The sequence below is a fragment of the Rhinolophus sinicus genome, linkage group LG03 (assembly GCF_036562045.2).
Source record: "Rhinolophus sinicus isolate RSC01 linkage group LG03, ASM3656204v1, whole genome shotgun sequence".
Lineage (NCBI taxonomy): Eukaryota > Metazoa > Chordata > Mammalia > Chiroptera > Rhinolophidae > Rhinolophus > Rhinolophus sinicus.
Window position 1 is genome coordinate 173,081,956 of NC_133753.1, and position 19,973 is coordinate 173,101,928.

The 19,973-nt window shown below is 35.0% G+C and overlaps 1 long non-coding RNA gene across 1 annotated transcript in view; it reads left to right on the forward strand.

The window, feature by feature from the left end:
- LOC141570434 (uncharacterized) overlaps positions 1-19,973 on the forward strand; it is a 476,097-nt gene that overhangs the window by 163,149 nt on the left and 292,975 nt on the right. The window contains exon 2 of the long non-coding RNA XR_012494439.1: positions 14,075-14,167. This is a non-coding gene — a long non-coding RNA (uncharacterized LOC141570434). The remainder of the gene's footprint in view (positions 1-14,074; positions 14,168-19,973) is intronic.

Genomic DNA, 19,973 nt, shown 5'->3' on the forward strand with positions numbered 1-19,973 from the left:
ATTAAGGAAGTGGTTGGAGGTATCGGCTCTGGATTAGCTGGTTTGCTTAAAAGGCATGCTCTTGGCAAGTAGTTTGCTATCTCTAGAAATTAACTAATTCTGGGAGCGGCAATCCCTCCAGAGTCATCAAGGACCAAGATGTCAAAGTATCAGGAAACAAAAGGCATGGTTAATACACTGGTGTACAGGGGTTTGGATAGACACATTGATTATAGTGGGTTAATAAAGTTGGATCATTTGAGAAGAATATGGTCAATATTTTACTTGTCATTTAAATAACCAATATGCAATGTACTGAGAACCAAATTATTGCTTTTCTCTTTAGAGTGGTCTTAGACTCCTTTCACCTTATCTCAGTAATATCTCAACTGATAATATATTCAGATTCTGTGACATGGTACCTCATGGCATAAATGTACTGAATGTACCAGGAATCTTTAGGTTGCCAGTTCTGCCATGAACAGTGTAAACTTTTTCATCACAATGCCTTAATTTCGAAATTTGTAGATTGAGAAAATATAGTTTTCCTGGTTGCCTATTGGGGTTATTGGGAGAATAAAATCAAGCACTTTAAAGGCTACAATATATTACAAAACAAACTGAGCACCACTATTATTAGCTTTCACCATTTTATCTGTTTTATGTCGATGCCTACTGGGTATTCCCATAAGTGTATCTGACCAATGCCTGAAAGTTAACAAGTCCAATACTTTTTATTTTCCCTCAAAAAAAGGGATTTCACTTTTTTTCCTCCTTGATGGCATCAATTCTTCCAGCCACTCAGGCTAGACACTTGGGCAGAATCTTGATATTTTCACCTCTCTCTCTGACCCTCCGCATGCCAATCAGTTGTCTAATCATTTGACTGCATAGTACTGGTATCTTTGTATCTTACACCTTCCTCTCTGTCTCTACCATCTCTACCCAAGGTCACATCATCACAAATCTTCCCTAGCCATCCTGTGGGAGCTTACCTCTAATTTCTTACCCTCTATGTCTAACCTAAATGCTTAACCAGGGAGATTTTTCTCACCTTATCATTATGTATGTATATATTATATAAATTATATAATTTACCTTATCAATCAAGATGTGCCATTTCCTTGTCTCTGGGGCCTATAATGCTTAAATTTCATTTCCCCTTTTTTCTTCTCTCTCTCTCTCTCTCTCTCTCTCTCTCCCTCTCTCCCTCTCTCCCTCTCTCCCTCTCTTTCTCTCTTTCTTTCCTTCTTTCTCATACAGTGTGATGCTTCGGAAAACCTAAGAAGCATCCTGAATAGAGGTAATAATTTGTAGTCATGTTTCTATGTAAAGTAAGGAAGCCACAGAGAGGGATGGTGAATGCAAATACTTGCCTTTGACTCATGTTTCTTTAATCTATTTAGGGAAAAGTTATTCCCTTTGTTCAAAGTCTGTTGGAATTTCTCTGGGCAAGGACTGGGAATTTCCCTGAGCAGTTTCTTCTGAGATTGGATTTAGGGGAGACTGTGCTCAGATTTCATTTTTAGCCACTCATGGCCCAGACAGGCCTCTAGAATTGGGTTAGAACCTCTTCTCCCTTCCTGGGTTGGAAGATGGGTCAAATCCTTGTTCTCTTTTATAGGTGCCCAGGCACCATTATCACCATGCCCCCATACTCCAATTCATGTGTCTTTTTTTTTTTTTTTTTTTCTTGTGCAATAACACTGGCTAGGCCCTCTAGTATAGTGTCAAATAGAAGTGATGAGAGGACATTTTTGCCTCGCTCTCCATCTTAAAAGAAGCATTCAATATTTCAAAATTAAGTTTGATGTTAGCTAAAGGTTTATTATAGATACCTTCTATTACATTAAGGAAATTCCTTTCTATTCCCAATTTACAGAGTTTTATTATAAATTAATGTTGAATATCATGAGAAAAATTTTCTGTATCGATATAATCACGTTTTTTTTCTCTTTTGTCTGTTGATATGGTAAATGACATTGATTAATTTTTCAGCATTAAACAAAATTTGTATTCCTGAAATAAACTTTACTTAGTCAAATGTTAAATCAATCTTGCATTCCTGAAATAATCCTCATTTAGTTATCAATATATATTTGCTTTTCATATATTGATTGTTTCATATTGATTTATTATTTTTTAAATGACTTTTTGTCTGTTCATATTGGTCTCTAGTCTTCTTTTAGTGTCGTTGTCCAATTTTAGTATTGGATAATCTGGTCTTAAAGACCAAGGGATATTGGTCTCTAGTTTTCCTTTAGTGTCTTTGTCTGATTTTGGTATTGGATAATCTGGTCTTAAAACATAAGTTGGCAAGTATTCCATCCTCCTATATAGTTTGAGAGTCTATATAGAATTGATGTTTTTTTCCTGAAGTGTTTGGTAGAATATACCAATAAAGCTGTATGGACCTAGAGTAGTTTCTCTTGTGAAGTTTTAAATTAATGAATTCAATTTTTAAAAAATACATAGAACTATTCAGGTTTCCTTTTCTTTTTTTTTTTATGCTAGGTTTGGTAATTTGGTATGTTCAGAACTGCGTTTCTTTCTGGAGTTTGCGATCACCTGATTATTGGCAGTTTTCAGTTCCTGAGTTCCTCATTTTCTTTCTTCCTGTCAGCTGGTAGTCTCTTTCAGCTCTTGGAGGTCACCAGTTATTCCTTGCCACATGGCTCTCTCACAGGCCCTCTTGAAACATGGCAGTTTACTTCTTCAGGGCCAGCAGGAGAGTCTCTCACAGCAGTTTGATAAAACAGTCTTATATAACATAATCATGGGAGTGATTATCCCATTATATTCATAGGTCCCATCCACATTTGAGAGGAGAGAATTATACAGTGCATGTACATTGGGGGTAGGAATCTTGGAGGCCATCTTAGAATTCTGCCTACCATGCAGTTGCTCCTAAATTTTCTTATTATCCTTATAATTCCTGTGGGATCTATAATTATTTCCCTTTCTTTCATTTCTGATATTGGTAATTTGTGCTTTTTTTTTTCTTGGTTGTTCTTGTAAGATATTTACTAACTTTAATTTCTTGGTTGCATCGACTTTAAAAATTTCTGTTTATTGATTTTTCACTCATTTATTCTTTCCTTCTTTTAATGTATTTTGGGTTTCAGTTAACCTTGTTTTTCTAGCTCCTTAAGATTGGCTCTGGTAATTTGTTTTAGACCTTTTCTCTTTTCTATTATAAGCATGTGAAGCTATTTGTCTACCTCTAATCACTGCTATAGCAACACGCCATACATTTGGATATGCATGTTTTTATTTTGATTAAGGTCAAAATATTTTACTGACTTCTCCTTTGATTCACTTAGAAGCATTTAATTTAATTTCCAATATTTGAGGATTTTCAGGATAACATTCCATTATTAATTGCCAACTTAATTCAATTTTGATCAAAGAATATGCTCTATAGAACTAGATTATTTTAAAATGTTGTAATTTTAGCCTTTTACAATTACTTTAAACTTGTTTCCTAGCTTAAAATGTGGTCTATCATGAAGACTTGCACATATACTTGAAAAATGTTAATTAGGAGAAGTTGGTGGATAATATGGTCAAGGCTTCTATATACTTGTTGAGTTTCTAAATTATTGATCTACCAATTACTGGGAGAGATGTATTGAAATCTCCACACTTACAACTGTGTATTTGTCTTTTTCTCATTTCAGGTCTATCAGTTTTTGTTTTATATGTTTTGAAGCTTTGTTATTAGACGCACACACTTTTTAAATCACTATCTATTCCTGATGAATTGACTATTATTATGGATCGTAGCTCTTTATCCCTAATAGTATGCCTTGTCCTGATGTCTTCAATTGTTTGATACTGGTATTAACATTGTCACTCCAGGTTTCCTATGATTAATATTTGCAAAATATTACCTGTTTCATCATTTTGGCTTTACACACATCTGTGTCTTTATGTCTAAAGCAGATTTCTTGTAGACTACATATGAGTGGGTCATGCCTTTTTCACCAGTCTGATAATGTCAGACGAGTCATTGGAGTATTTGGAACATTTGCATTTGATGTAATTATCAGTACAGCTGAGTTTGAATCTATCATCTTGCTATTTGTTTTCTATTTCCCCATACTTTTGTGGTTCCTTTTCCCACTTTTCCTGCCTTCTTGTAGATTTAGCTTTTGTTTTGTTTTGTGTTTTATAGTTGTTTTCTATGTATACCTCCATTTTACATTTTTAGTGGGTGTTCTAAGGTAGCCCTGTACAATTGACACATGATGCAAATCATATGTATAATTTAAATTATCTAGAAACAATACTAAAATGAAAAAAAAGATACAGGTAAAGTTTATGTTAGCAAATTTTGAATCCATTACATTAAAAATATTAATGTTAACATATAATTCATATAATCAATGATGGGACAAACTGGCATCATAGTTCTCCTACTGTGATGCACTGAAAGCATTAAATAATTTATTTGGCTTTCAACCAAAAATGAATAATAAGAATGTAATCATAGAAAGTATTCAAACAAAAATTGAGCGCTATTTCACAAAACAACCTGCCAATACTCTTCATGAAAGACAAGGAAAGGCTGAGGGACTGTTTCAGGTGAGAGGAGACTAAGGAGATGTTATAACTGGATGCAATGTGTGATCTTTTACTGGATCCGGGATCAGGAAAAATAAAAATGTTAAAAAGGATATTATAGGGATAATTGGCGAGTTTGATAATACACTGTAAATTAGATAATAGTATTGTATAAAAGCTAAATTTAGTGAACTTTATAGTTATTACTCTTTTTATGTAAGAAAATGTTCTCATTTTTAAGAGGTGAGTACAGGATTATTTAGGAACAGATACTCTTTATGTCTGCAGTTTAGTCTTAAATGATTCAACAAAAGTAAAAATAACAATAGATGTTAAATAATAATATATATTTTATGTACAGAAAAATGATAAAACAAATGTTGTTAAATATTAACAATTGGTGGCTTACTATTCTTGCAACTTCTCTGTAAGCTTTTTTTTTTCAAAATAAAAATTTAAAAATAGTAAATTTTTAAAGGTTACTAGCTACACGATCAATTAAGATACACAAAGCCACTGAATTTCCATGTGTGCAACAACTATGTATAAAATTAAGTTTAACACGTGATGACATTAGCAATAGAATGAAAATGCCAAATACATAGAAGTATATTTAAATTAAAATGCACAAAATCTCTGCATGGAAAACTATAAAATGATAACACATTATAGATAGAAATGAAAGAGGAGCAAGAAAAGGGGGCTATATCATTTCATAGATTAGAAGACTCAATACTGGAAAAGGGACAATTTTCCCCAAATTAATAAACACTTTATATGCAATCCTGAAAAATATCACAATTTAGGAGTTCCAGTCAAGATGTATTGTATGTCAACTGTAATTGAAAATTAAAAGGTGTTAAAAAAGAATGAAATATCACAGCTTTTGTTTCTTTTTAAATTAATGAGCTGATTTAAAAATTCATATGGAAGAGCAAAGGGCCAAGAACAGCCAATGCATTTTGGAAGAACAAAGCTAAAAGTCTTGTTGAACAACTATTAAGATCCATGATAAAGCTACAGTAAACAAATAATACAGCAAGTAAGAAAGAGCCTATTGTTTTGGCCCAAGTTGGACAAAGTGACCAATAGAACAGTAGAATCTAAAAACAAATGCAAGTATGTATTTATAAAATTAAGAAAAAAACAAATTTTGACAAAGTAACAGTGAATTGTAGTAAGACCATTTACAATAGTCTTGTACATAAATGTTGCTGCATCAGTTGAATAGGCACATGGAAAAAAATAAACAGTGGCTACCAACTCGCACCATACATAAAGAATCAGTTCAATGTGGATGCAGATCTAGATTGAACAGTAACACAAGAAACCTTGCAGGTTTAAACAGAGCATTTTCCTAACCTTTGAATCAGCAAAGATTTGTTAAACTGGGAAATCATAAAGATCTAGTAATTTCATTTCCAGCATGTTCTTCACAGTGTTGCATGTATTCTTTATAGTCACTTACTTATTCACCCTTATGCTTAAACAATTACTTGAGCACCTGTTATCAGCTAAATCCTGCAAGGGATATAAATGGGTAGAAGACATAATCTCTGCTTTTTGGCATCTTCATGTCCCTCCCATAAAGAATAACATTTCTCCCTCTCTTCCCCCTTTCCTCTTCCTTTTCTCTCGTCTTCTTGTACTTCATATTAAAAAGGTATTCACTGCCAATGATTCAACTGCACTGTTCAAGCATTTTATGTGTATGAACTCATTTAATCCTCAGTAGTTCCCGTTTTACAGAAGAAAAAGCTGAGTCACACAGAGATTAGCTAAAGAATTTGCCAAACATTAACAGCCCAGCAGAACAGGATTTTAATCCAAGAAATATGTTTTCAGAACTTGAGCTTCTTATCATTATATATATATATATTATATGAATTATGTATATATATATATATATATATATATATATATATATATATATATATATATATGTTTCATAGCTATCTAAAATTAAGGGTCTTCCAAATTTAAGAATGCTCTCCTCTTGGTCACATTATTATATTATAAACTCAATAAAATAGAAATCTCCAGACACCAAGGGACAGAAGAAACTAGTCAAAGAGTTTCACATTCCATTTACTCCTTAGCACTACCTTATTACTCATGCTGTTTCAGCCATCAACCTGAAGGTTATAGTGTCACTTTTCAGAAGGATGCAGGGCCCCTGTGTGGCCTTTTTCTCATAATATTCTCATGAGAAAACTTTCTCATGATATTCAACATTAATTTATAATAAAACTCTGTAAATTAGGAATAGAAAGGAATGTCCTTAATGTGATAAGAGGTATCTATAATACACCTTTAGCTAACATCAAACTTAATTTTGAAATATTGAATACTTCTTCTAGGATGGAGAGTGAGGCAAAAACGTCCTCTCATCACTTCTGTTTGACATTGTGCTGGAGGGCTTAGCCAGTGCTATTGCACAAGGGAAAAAAACAATGACACATGAATTGGAAAGAAAGTAGTAAAACTGTCTTCACAGGTGACATAATCATACATGTAGAAAATTTCAAGTAATCTACAAAACAACTAAGAGATTTAATAGGTGAATTTGGCAAAATTTGAAAATACAAGTTCAGTGTACTTATACTTCTATATTATGGCAACAAATAATTCGATAATGACATTATCCATACATGAAGAGAAAACTTTCTAGACTTGGGGATTGTCAACAGAGAGAGTGAATGGATGGCTTCATCTCCATTTATTGCATATTTTACTGGCTTTGTCATTTTCTTCTATACAGTTGACCCTGAACAACATGGTTTTGAACTGTGTGGGTCCAATTATTTTCAGTAAAAATCTGTGTACAAGTGGACCTGAGCAGTTCAAACCTATGTTGTTCAAGGGTCAACTGAACATAATTCACTATGAGTACATTTTTTTTCCCTATTTTATCGTAAGTATTTAATAGGAAGTTAGGAGAACTGTAACATGTGATGTTAGCTAAATGTCATATTAAATTTTAATTTTGACCTTTTTAAAGTAGATTCTTAAAATAATCTTGGTGAATACATTTTTTCAATATTCGTATAATTTTAAGATAAAGTTTACCTAGTGTCATTTACTTGACTAATTGATATAAGGTAAGCTTTTGTAATTTAGAAACTGGTAGAACTGGCTGAGGATTAAGGGTATTGCTCTCTAAGTGCTGAGATTGTGACAATAAAAGAAGAATATTAAAATAACTTCTTAAAGACATAGCTACTTTGAATTGCATATAATTTATAATTATATAAAATTAGTAATTTCTCCTCCCTACTGTTAATGCTGGTATTAAGTGGCTATTTTAAGCAGATGGAACAATTGCTAAGTTGCTCTAGAGGGAAAAGAAAATGACAATTTATTTCTTCATTTAAATATAAATTCCGAGTAATTAGTGTCAAATTAAGTCTCCTATGCCGTCATCACAGTTGCCACCAGATGATAATCATGGTTGAGTTTGCCTTCCTGAAGGGAAAAGAGAGACTTATACAACATAAGCACACTTGTACTAACTGAACAAGGTTTAGATGTAAAAGTTATTTCCATGTATGAATGTCTACCATGACTAAAACTGCAATTGCATTGAAGGTACAATCTGTTTTAAAAACAAGCAGCTCGTCTGCTTGAACTCAGGCACTAATGTCTTTTGCCCTTTGACTTGATAGAGATATAAAGTTATCTTTTAGGAATACTAGGATAACAAAATATTGTGTCTGAGTAGAAAATTTCCTTTTATAGAATATAGTTATTGAGATAAGCATTCTTCATTATGTAGTTTCTAATTTGTTAGAAAAATCATGAACTACATTTGTGGGAATGATTTTTAACAATGGTTTAAGAGCTTGACACATACTAAAATTAATTATATAGTTGATAAACAGCAGAAGACTGTGATGAGAAACAAACTGAAGCAATCCAAACAAAACAAAACAAAAAATCTGTGTAATCTCTGTAAATCAACACGATGACCAATACTTGAGGTTATTCTCCACTTACAAGGTGAGCAATTACACCAGCTCATACTGATTTTTGTGGTATGTGTACACACAAAAATTGTTGGATTGCTAAGTTGCGTCAGTCAGTTTCTGAGGAATAACACAAAGCTGTGAGGAGGAAGTCAGTTTTATTCTCAGAATGAAGAAATGAATAGATCACCAGGGTTATCCAGAAAGTATGAACAGAAAAACTCAGTTCTACCTAAGCTGAGGGAGACTTTGAATGACATCTGATGACTTAAAAGGGCAGCTGAATGAAAGTCAGGAAAAACAAATTTGGTATCAAGAGATAGTAAAGGAATGGATGTGGTGATGATGAGGTAAAAGTGAAAAGTAACCAGGTACAAAGCCTAAGGACTGAGGAAAACATAGATCATTATTAAAAGATGATCAGTTATAAGGCCAGGGTTAAATCTTTGCTGAGAACATTGTTGGAGTTGGCTGTAGGGCATCTTATGGAGATAAGTCCTTTGTTCTATGTGTGGTAGCTATTTGAGTCTGATTTTTTTTCTTGCCATGGTCCGACAAAATAGAATATAATTTCCTCTCTATGAATAAAATCTTTAATGTCTTGGATGAGGATTTTACTATCAGGGCCACTTAAGGGTCCCAGACTGTGCTAGCAAATAAGTAGCCTGAGGTCTAAGATGGTAGAGAGGATGTTGATTGGCTTTACACACACACACACACACACACACACACACACACACACACACTACCACACATGTACATATCATGTTTACATTATGTACAGTCCTGGGAAAACAAATGGTGGTTGAGGAGATGAGATGGAGAGAAGAGGACAGATATGAGCTTTGGTGTCAACAACAGGCAAGGGACAGGTGAACAAAAACTAACAAACAAGATGACATAATATCATGTTAAGGCTCTACTGGGAAGGGAAAATCAGGGCAGGACATCATTATACATCAGAACATTTAAAGCTATGCCTGTTTATCTAGAATATTGAAGTGAGTAGATGAGAAGAGGGGACAAATCCTATATTGTCAAAGTTGGTTGATATTTTTAATGTTGAGAAGTTCTGAGGAAAGCATTTATAATTCTGAGTTTACAACCTGAGGTGAACAATGTATCTCATAAGATATTTACTTTGGGCACATATTGCTGAAGATAAATCTGTTATTGAACATAATTTGCGTGTTTAGATTAATTGTGGTTCCATTAAGGTTTAAGAGGGAAGTATCACTTGCACTCAGGGCTTACATGCTCTGAGAACACTACTAAGCAAGCAGGAAAAAAAGTCATTTTAGGAAGTATTTAAGAAGTAATAAACAGTAAAACTGCCTCACTTTTGGAAACCAGGACAGAAATACAGTATACCCATCTACAGCAGGATTTTAAGGTAACATCATTAATAGTTTGACAACCAGAACTTTATTTCCCTCTGATGAATATCTAGATCCTTACTGTATCTCCTAAGATGTTTTCCTTTTATGCATGACTCCACTCTAATATAGAAGGAATTTTCTGAAAATGCTTCCTGCTTAACATCCTTCAGTTGTTCCTGAAAGCCTTCCTTTCTAAACCGGGGTGGCATACGAGGGCTCTCAGGATACAGCCCTGACCAACTCCACAATCCAGTCATCATGAACTGAGCAAGGTCTCTCTAGTGCTAGCTTTCTATCCACATTTCAAGTAGGGTTTCCAGGCGGGCATTCCCACCCATTCTCAGGAATTCTTTTTCACTCTCCCATCCCGAATCCTGAGAAAAGTTGGTTGGGAAATTGGGAAAATCGACTCCTTGAACCCAGGTGGTTGGTAGTATCGGCCATCATTTTGTGAAAACGATTCATCGTAGACAACAGAAAACAGTTTATATCTTGGGATTTGGGAATGGAAAGCAAAAAAATTCCTGAGAACGGGTGGGAATTCTTGCCCAGAAACGTTAATTTCAAGCATCTCCTCATTCACTGGGAGCACTTTCCTCATAGGCATGTTTTCTCTGTCTCCCCAAATTCAGCTTCTATGCAGTGAGTTTATACATAAAAATTCCCCATGGTACCCTTCCATGTAGCTTTTCTTGACCTCTCCCTTTGCCCTCAGTTTGTGGGAATCATAGCAGCCATTTTATTGTGTTGTCATTGTCTCTCTTATCTGGGTCCCTGACTTCAATGAAAGTTCTTTCAGGATGAGAGCTCTGTCTTATTCATCTTTGTATTTCCATTTATTGGTGCAGTAACTGGAATGACACAGGCCACCCAATAAATGTTTATTGAACAAACAAATAGATTGTAATGTAGCAAGAACCATATTTTGACCCACAGCAGGGCCTTCTGGACACTACACATGTATGCGTTAGGATAATTCTTAACAACTACCTTTCTGATCCCCTTATTTGCATTAAGTGTCTATTGAGGGCTGGGGGAAGGGCTAATAAAGATCACACTTCCTGCTTCTGCTTTTCAAAGTGTCTCATTCAAAGCCCTCAATGCAATTTCTCTTCTCTAAGCTATTTTTAAAGGGTATTGGAGTGTTTTTTTCTTAGGGAGGAGATAGGTTGTAATTAGTCATCCCAGTTCTTTCCTCCCAATCACATTTGTAACAAGTAGTAATTTACCTCCATGACATGGAACTCCATTGTTACAAGTACTTGGTGAGACTACATCTACAAGATGTCTGGTCAGATTAGGTATTGAACTTGAAACTAGAATTAAAACTTTCTAAGGATCTACTAAAACTGTTTAAATCCTGTAACTATACTAATGGCTTTATTAGTAGTTAGTTTTGTTAATTTATGTTCTTTAGTTCAGACCAACAGATATTATATAGAAACTACAAAAGTGTGATGAAAAGCCACAGTGAGAGAAAATTCTGTTACAAGGAATCTTAATTATTCTGTTTCACTTAGTATTTTGAGGATGCTGAAATTAGGGACCAATCTGTCTTGACTATTATTGTGATCCTTTTGCTATCTCATTTTTAAAAAATCAATTTTACATAATACCCATGGATTATTACCTCACATTTTTCAGAATACATTTATAGCAGGTGGAAAAAGTTACAAAAATAAAATAATGTACTTGTTTTAACAGATTGATTATTTATAAAAATGATTCACTGAAAAGGGGAGTATTTCTTAGAAGGAAAAAAAGACCAATAAGTATAACCAATTAATGCTTATATTTTTTCTTTTAAAGTCCAGTTAAAGGGAAACCACTATTTTCTTAGAGTCCAACTGTCTGTATTAGTAAATCAAGGGGTTTAGTCATGAAGTGATGAGACTTAGCTTCTATTACATCCTGTTAAAATAATTAGTCACCATTCCCTGAATCAATTGCATCCTCTGTTCAGCCTCACATAAATCATTCAAGTGATGGTGGTAAGGAACTGGCACTTTTTCCCCCCAGGTTTTTGTTGTTTTTACAGGGACATCCAGTGACTGAGTTTTGACTTTATAGCATATCATAAAAAGGACAAGCAAAAAATAAAGCTGTTATTCTATACAGGTACTTTTCTGAGAGGACTGTAACTTGTAAAGTCCCTTAAGTCTTATTCTCAGGCCAGGTTCTGAGGTTATGACTTGGGAAAGACAAGTGTCCGTTTTGATTATTTTATAATAACCTGTAAAAATGAAGTCTGGAAAAAACATTCGATGATTCAACTTAGAATTTATTACAAAAAATGAGTGCTAGATGGAACTAGTGATTATATTGAAAAATAATAAGATGACCACAGCACTACAATTATGAATTCCAAACTGAATTAAGTTGTCCATTAATTGTACTCAAGGTAGCAAAAATAATTAGCATATTGTCTAGCCCCCGCCTTCATTTTTTGCTTTAAAAAAATATTGATTCCAATCTTTTTTGTCTGAAGTTGTATGGTTTCTCTTTACCCATAAACTCCCTACCTCAGATAGGTTTTTCTTCTACTCTAACCCAATTTAATAAAAGAACTTATAGAAATTTTCCTTTATCCCTAAAGATCTGTGTTTACAGCTATGTCAAGTTATTTTGTTTTTCTTCCTGGCCCGAGACATTTGATGTGTCTGAAAATTAAATTTGAAGGTGTGGATTTCAGCCTGGGTTGTGCAAATGTTTTTTTTATCAGCTCTATGAGACTCCTGAAAGTCTAACCTGAGATGGCTAAATACACTTCTCAAAATTTCTTTTGTCTTATGTTGTTGGAATATTAAGTAAATTGGTAACTTATGAATTCTACTTTCTGACAAATAATAAAATAAATGAAGGTTAGGAGATGGGATATTTTAATAAAGAGCCTAGATATGTGTATAATTTACGTATTACTTATTTAAGGAATTAAAATGTTATACAAGAACACAGAACACTATGAATCTACTGAACATGAGTTAATCAATTTTGATTATTCAGACTATGTTTTGATGTCTTATTGTTCTTCTTGGTATTTCCAAGGATGTTTTTTGTCATACTGTATATATAAGAAACATCCATTACAGTAGATATTCAAATGAAAGAATTCCAGATAAACTTTGTACTTTTACACACACACACACACACACACACACACACACACACACACCATGTACATGTACATATATTTATATAAGCTGATCAGAAAAAACACATGAAGTTTATATCTGGTCTCATCATCTCTAAAGACATCTTACTAATAGGTATTAAGTAATTTGCCTCATAATAAATCGTTCAACCAAATAAGTCTAATTACCTTAAACAAATAGTCATTGTTATAATGAGTCCATCATCCATCCATAAAATCAAGACTTCTTAAGCCATTGGATCCCTAAAACATTAATGTCCTTTCTGGTCATCTAGTGATATTTACTCCTGGCTTTTGCTTTAGTAGCTTTTCATAATAGCACTCTTGGGCATGAGGTTTCATTTCACAAGAAGAAAAGACATTTGATTCATATGTTTAAAGAGCCTACTATAGCATCTGTTCCCTAAAATATGAATGCATAAGTAGTTTGGTGGACAAAGTAGACAAACCAAATGGGTTTTTCCTGTGAAAAGGCAGCTTTCTTATTCCACAAAGCTACGGTCGCTTTAGTATTCTCTGCAGAGAAAAATCCTTGACCCGTCATATGGTCATAAATACATGCTACCACTGGCAGCGATCTTTGCTGTTAATCTTTTTTTATGCATGAACAGATTTATTAAAAAAAATTGCTTAAGCTGTCAATGGTTGGTATCAGTCAGTGTTTTCTAAAATTGAAAATAAATTCTCCCTTTTTTTTTTTTTGACTAGCCAACTATCTCATTCACATTTACTATACCGGGGCCTGCCAAAGAACAAATTAAAATCCGTTAGAGTATAAAGTGTACAACTCTACATGGCTCTGAGAAGTCCAAAGTGAGGCATGAGGTGGTAGTGATGAACGTGCCTCTGATTTACACTGGCAGTATTTCAGACCAAAAAGAGACAATGCCACCACTCCAGGGCTGTCAGGCTACAGAGTCACAAAGTTGGGTTAATCTCTGCAGCCTTGGTTAAATACCTAATCAAACTAATTCAGTGAGAACCAAGCCAGGCAGGAAGTCTTCTTGAATCTCATTTATGTCAATCAATCTTAGGTATTGAGACCTGGAGGATGTCAGCTGGTATGCAAGCACAGCGCTCCTGAGGGGAATGTGCAGGTGTCCCAGGGGAACAGACCCGAAGACTTGGTGAGTGGCTGGTTTTGTACAAACTAAGTGGCTTTATGAGCAGAATCCACACGTTTTGGGAGAATAGGGTTAGCAGTATCTCAAGCCCCAGTCTCATGCCTCAAATAATATATATGGGAGCTTTCAAACACTTTAAAGGATGGGAAGGTCGAAACTAAATTAAATTGAGCCATCTAATGAGAACCAGTGTTATTGTAGTTTTAGAATGTTTCTAATAGTGGTATTTACTTACTGATAAAGTTTAAAATGGTTAAGGTGTCAGAATCCCCTAGGAATGGTAAATATATGTGGTTTTAGGTTTCTCTGCAACATTTTGTTTCCCCACGTAGGCATGGTTCTTCATTTGATTGGTAATATTGGCACTTGTTCAGACCAGAGCTGTGTAATGAAACATGTCATTGGTGATGTCTCATTAACACACCTTAAAAACATTCTGCTCTGAAGATTGAAATTAATGTTTTACTGGAAATAAATGCATGTGCTTATAGTAAATCCATTAGAAAGACGGGTAATTTGACCACAGGTATTGCATGCGGTAAATATTAATACTCTTTTTGGTTATTAGATGAAAAAAGAGGGTAAAATACTGAGATGAGAAAATCACACATTATCCACTGGGGAATTTGGTCAAAAATTGATTCTTTGGGCCTTCTTCAATCTGGGAAATCAGGGAAAAGGCAGAAATATCTGTCAGAAAAGAGTTAAGCTTGGTTACATTGAACAGCCAAGAGGCAAATAAATCATGTTTTGTCATTTGAAATCAGTCACAGGCAAAGAATTTTATACCTGGAAGAGTCTTTTGTGATGATCTTACGCAATTCTGTCTTTCATCCAACTCAGTGCTGTAGGACTAAACACTGAAGACGGAACTCAGTGTCCTGGTGGTCAAATCAGAACCAGCCTCCCTTATTCAGACTGATGCTCTTTCTACTGTGATATAGACTTTTCCTGATTTTCTTATTTTTCTTTGTTTTTGAGAGAGTAATTTTTCAAATAATAAATATAGTTACCATTTCCACAAAGTTTAGAGCATTTCAGGCACTGAAAGTGTTACGAGTATTTTTATCTCTATTGTGCTGACAAAGAACTGAGCACAGTGACCTTCAATTACCTGCCCAAGTCACACAGAGAGGAAGGTGTGTGTTGCAAGGGTTTTAACGCAGTGGTGTCAACCCAGCTCTAGAGAGCAAATGTCCGACATTATGTAAATGTGCGAATGAATCCAGGAAGAAGAGGGCATGAAATGATACATAGCTTTAAGTGCATGATTTAAAAAAAAAATAAAAACCTATGTTCTAGTATTTCACGGGGAAAAAGTATCATGCAATAAAAACAAAATGAAAATAACAGATTCTGTTATGACTTAGAGCCCTGGAGTAGTTGGCCTTTTATTAGGGGTGTGTTACCACATTGTCTAAAGTCGCTCATTTTCTTTAAATCACATTGAGGATGCCAGGTAAAAGCATCCCCCAATATTTTGGGCAAGGAAGTGCTTTTAAAGGATGAGTTCTTTTCAAGTACAGACTGTACTGAATCTAAGAGGAGCTGTAAGTTTTGTACTTCAGAACTAAATAGATTTAAGAGTAGCCAAGCAAATCTTTAAAATATGATTTGAGATGATATGTATGAAGAACAGCTTATACAGAAGGAAGAAAATGTCACAAAGGAATAAATGCACATTACTTACAGTTTAAATACACAATGTGGTATATAATAAAGTATACTTCATTTCTGACCTATGTCATAGTAATTTCATGTTAATAGTAATTGACTTCATCCCAAATTCTTCTTAGGAAACGGACACATGGAATAATTTTGTAGGTAAATGGAGAACGTGAGAAATGATTTTCCAAAGTTCAAACTTAAATATGTCATTAGAAACATGAAGTGTTCTCAGAATATCCAAGTAATGCAGGAAACCTAGGGGCTGAAGACTTTAGGACCCTTAATTCTTCGTGATAACTTAAAAGCTGAAAGACAGGAGTGTATTTTGAGCATGGGGCCATTAACCATAGAGCAGACAGAAGTCTTTTCCAGATTTTATTAAATTAGAGTTACAAGTTGCCTAGTTTTGGGGTTATAGACACACTGATGTTTCCTGTTTGCTTGCTTTATTTTTCTTGTTTGTGTATTTGTTTATTTTGCAGTTCTTAGTTATGCATTTCCAGAGTGCTCTCTTCTAAATTCGAAATCAGGCAAAATTTCAATATAGCTAAAAGGAAAAATAAGAGAGTGTATTTTTACAATTTCACAAATTACTGAAGCATCATCATCCATACCTCTTACTGACTCTGAGTGCCCATTTTCTCTCTATTCATTATATCAGCTTGAAGCCTGAGTGACAATGAATTTGTCAAAATTTATGATAAGAATGCAAGAACAACAATAAGGATTCTGAGGGCCTAAGTTAGATAATGGATGTGTGTGTGTGTGTGTGTGTGTGTGTGTGTGTGTTGGTGAATAATTATGTGATCACCAAGAGAGAGGAAGAAAACAGGGCACCCTGGGTATCATATCGGTGAGGGCATAGTTAAGGAAATAGAAAGAGAGGTAGGTATTTCAAAATGGGGAAGGGTTTGCATTGGAACTTTGTAACAAAGTTCTGGAAGGGCTAGAGAAATAAAACAGAGAAAAGCAGGAAAACTGGAGGAGCCAAAAGGCAGAAGGGGAGATACGCTGAGATGAAAGAACAAATGATACCCCTAGACTAGAGCTCACAGCGCTGTCCCTGCTGCACTGCTGGCAGTGCTGGAACTGAAGATGCTGCCACTGCTGGGGCTCCAAGCTTCTGCAGTCACCCCATGCCATTGCTGCTACAGCGGCCTCTAACAACTGCCATTGTTGTCAGTGTCAGAAACTGGAAGCTTTTCTCTTCCTCTCACCTTCTGTTCTTCCACCAGGTCCTCCCATGAGCAGGACACAAACAGGAAGCCATACAAAAAAGGAGTCTGGGAAATGTAGTTTCAGCTTGTCAACCCCAGCTGTTCAGAACAAAGTTTAGAAGGATACATGAGTGGCTGTACTTATATTTGCAATAAACTACAAAATGACCGTCAACTTGGATGCACATTCTTCATCATGCCAAGGGTTCTGAGAAAAACTAGCATAGGAATTTCTTCTAAATTTTGTTTACATGTTTAGGTACGGGCATTACAATTTATAGTCTATTGCAGAGAGTTGTAAACTTTTTCTTGAAGCTCTAGATAGTAAATATTTCAGGCTTATGGAGCACACAGTCTTTGTAGAAACTACCACCTCTGTTATTATAGCATGAAAGTAGCCATAGACAATGGAAAATGAATGAACATAGTTGTGTTCCAATAAAAGTTTAATTACAAAGATAGATGGCTGGCCTGCAGATCATAGTTTGTATATGCCTGACTTATTGAATAACAGGGTACTAGTTCTTAAACTGTAGAATGATTTGAAAAATACGAACTTATGGTGGTCAGAATTTAAATGCTGTATTAATTTTGATTTAGTTTGCAAATCTTTCTTTGAAGAATGCATGTATGATATATATGAAAAATGACATCTGTTGTTGATGATTTCAAAATACTTAGAAGAAAGTATAATTCTTTTATCGTACTGGCAAATAGACAACTGAGTGAAAGAATTTAGAGTATCTGAGATCAGAAACAGGTTTGTCTCAGAATCCCTTTATAAAGGCAGCTCAGAATGTGTTATAGAAAGAGGAGACCAATGGAAAAATGCAGAATGTGTCTGTTTGATGACCAAAGACACAGGTTAGAATTGTGCCAGGCCGGGAGGCCATCAATGACTATGTGAGAAGGCCAAAAGTAAGAAGAAGGTAATTACCATTTGAATTATAAATTAGAATTATGGAAATCTGGCCCAAACCTGTCTGAAGCTATCAAAAGAGTGGAGGGCACACTTAGAGCACGCCTGATGACAGGACCTTGAAGAGCTGTCTGCATGTACCCGTTTGTTGCAGCGTTATTCACAATAGCCAAGATATTGAAACAAATGTGCATCAATGGATGAGTGGATAAACAAAATGTGGTTTATACATACCATGGGATTCTATCCAACCTTAAAAATGAAGACAATCCTGCCATTTGCAACAACATGGATGAACCTGGAGGGCATTATGCTAAGTGAAGTAAGCCAGTCACAGAAGGACAAATATTGAATATTTCCACTTACACGAGGGGTTGAAAATAGATTCGTAGAGGCAGAGAGTGTAATGGTCATTGTCAGGGGCTAGGAGGGGACAATGAGGAGTTGCTAGTCCATGGGTACAAAGTTTCAGTTACACAGGATGAAAAGTTGTAGAGATCTGCTGCACAGCACCATACCCCGAGTGAGCAGTGCTGTATTGTGCCTTCTCCTCTCACACAAACTGTCCCTTGCTGCTCTCCCTATTCATTTCAGCAAAAATATCATTTTAGAACACACTATCAGTAGTATGCACATTTCTAAAGTTCTGAGATTTTGTGATTTACGACCACACTATCACCACTCTAGCCATGTCTTTTTTTCCTGGGTTTCACAGATTTCCTTCCAAAGATGAGACGGTAAATATCTGCATTTCTTTTGTGATATTCCCTCTATCTCAACTCATCTCATTTAAACAACTATTCAAAAAAAGAGAACACACAATTCCACAAGCAAGGCATTCGGAATTTATACAAAGCCCAGGAATATATCAGACCTCATCTTACAAACTTCCCTGAGCCTTCCTTCTACCCAAATAACAAAAAAGTTAGCTAAAATGCCTAAAAGTTAAGAATATTGCCTCAAATCTGCACTAATTTACATTAGTAAACAGAATCCTTTCTATAATGAAATTTTTTCATTCAAGTAGATGGTAATTTTGCACTTCATGAAAAGTACAAGGGAAGAGTTCTTTCTTCAAGTTTGTATGGTTGAAAGGTCCCCATCCAAAAGATTCTTTAGGATAATAGAACAGGACTTCTGCAAGGACTATTAAATCTTACCATTTTGGATGTAGGAAACTGCTTACAATAGTTCAATGTTGACGTTTTCAGTTTATATAGCAAACTATTTAAAATTTCAGGCTAAAATTTCTAATACATCACCCTGATGCACATATGTACCTTAGAACACAGAATCATCCTATGCTAATTTTTAGAAAGCATTCCATTTGTACATGTTTTCTTTTTATTTTTTTTCATCTGCCACTTCATTTATTTTTTTATTTGCAGGACGAGTTGAAACAAATTTTAAGGTGTTTTCATTTTTTTCCCCTAAACATGAATCATTCAAGTAAAACTAACTTAACTATAGAAACGTAGCAAAGTAAGGGGAAAGTAGCACAAAAACCCAAGAGGCAAAGGTTAGAGGGGAAAGAGGTGGGTGCAGTCCTCATATACCATATGCATAAACGCCTTATGAGTCACCTGCTCAGGACCGCCTCCCCAGAAGGCAAGCACAAGGACCCCATTTTAAGAGGATGTCTTCCCCCCACACATCTGAGAATGTTTCAACTTAAAGCTTAAGGTTAAAAAAGAAAGAAAACCCCACAAACCATCAGCCATAACCACCTTCCTTAATCGATCATAAGAGTTTCTTTTCATTTTATAAAAAGATTAATACAAAATATTGAAAAAATTATTTTCTCATCTTATATTTGTAAAGATAATAGCATTCAGAAGTATCTTAGAAAACAGACCAGAAACCGCTGTCCTGTTTCCACCCGTTGCTGAGCAGATCAGCGGGACTAGAAAGTTAGGATACTGGAGCTGCCAGTGGAGAATGGGAAGCCCAGCCCAGGAGAAATCAGGAAATATGGGGGAGGGGGCACGTGGGGTGTGGTTAGGAA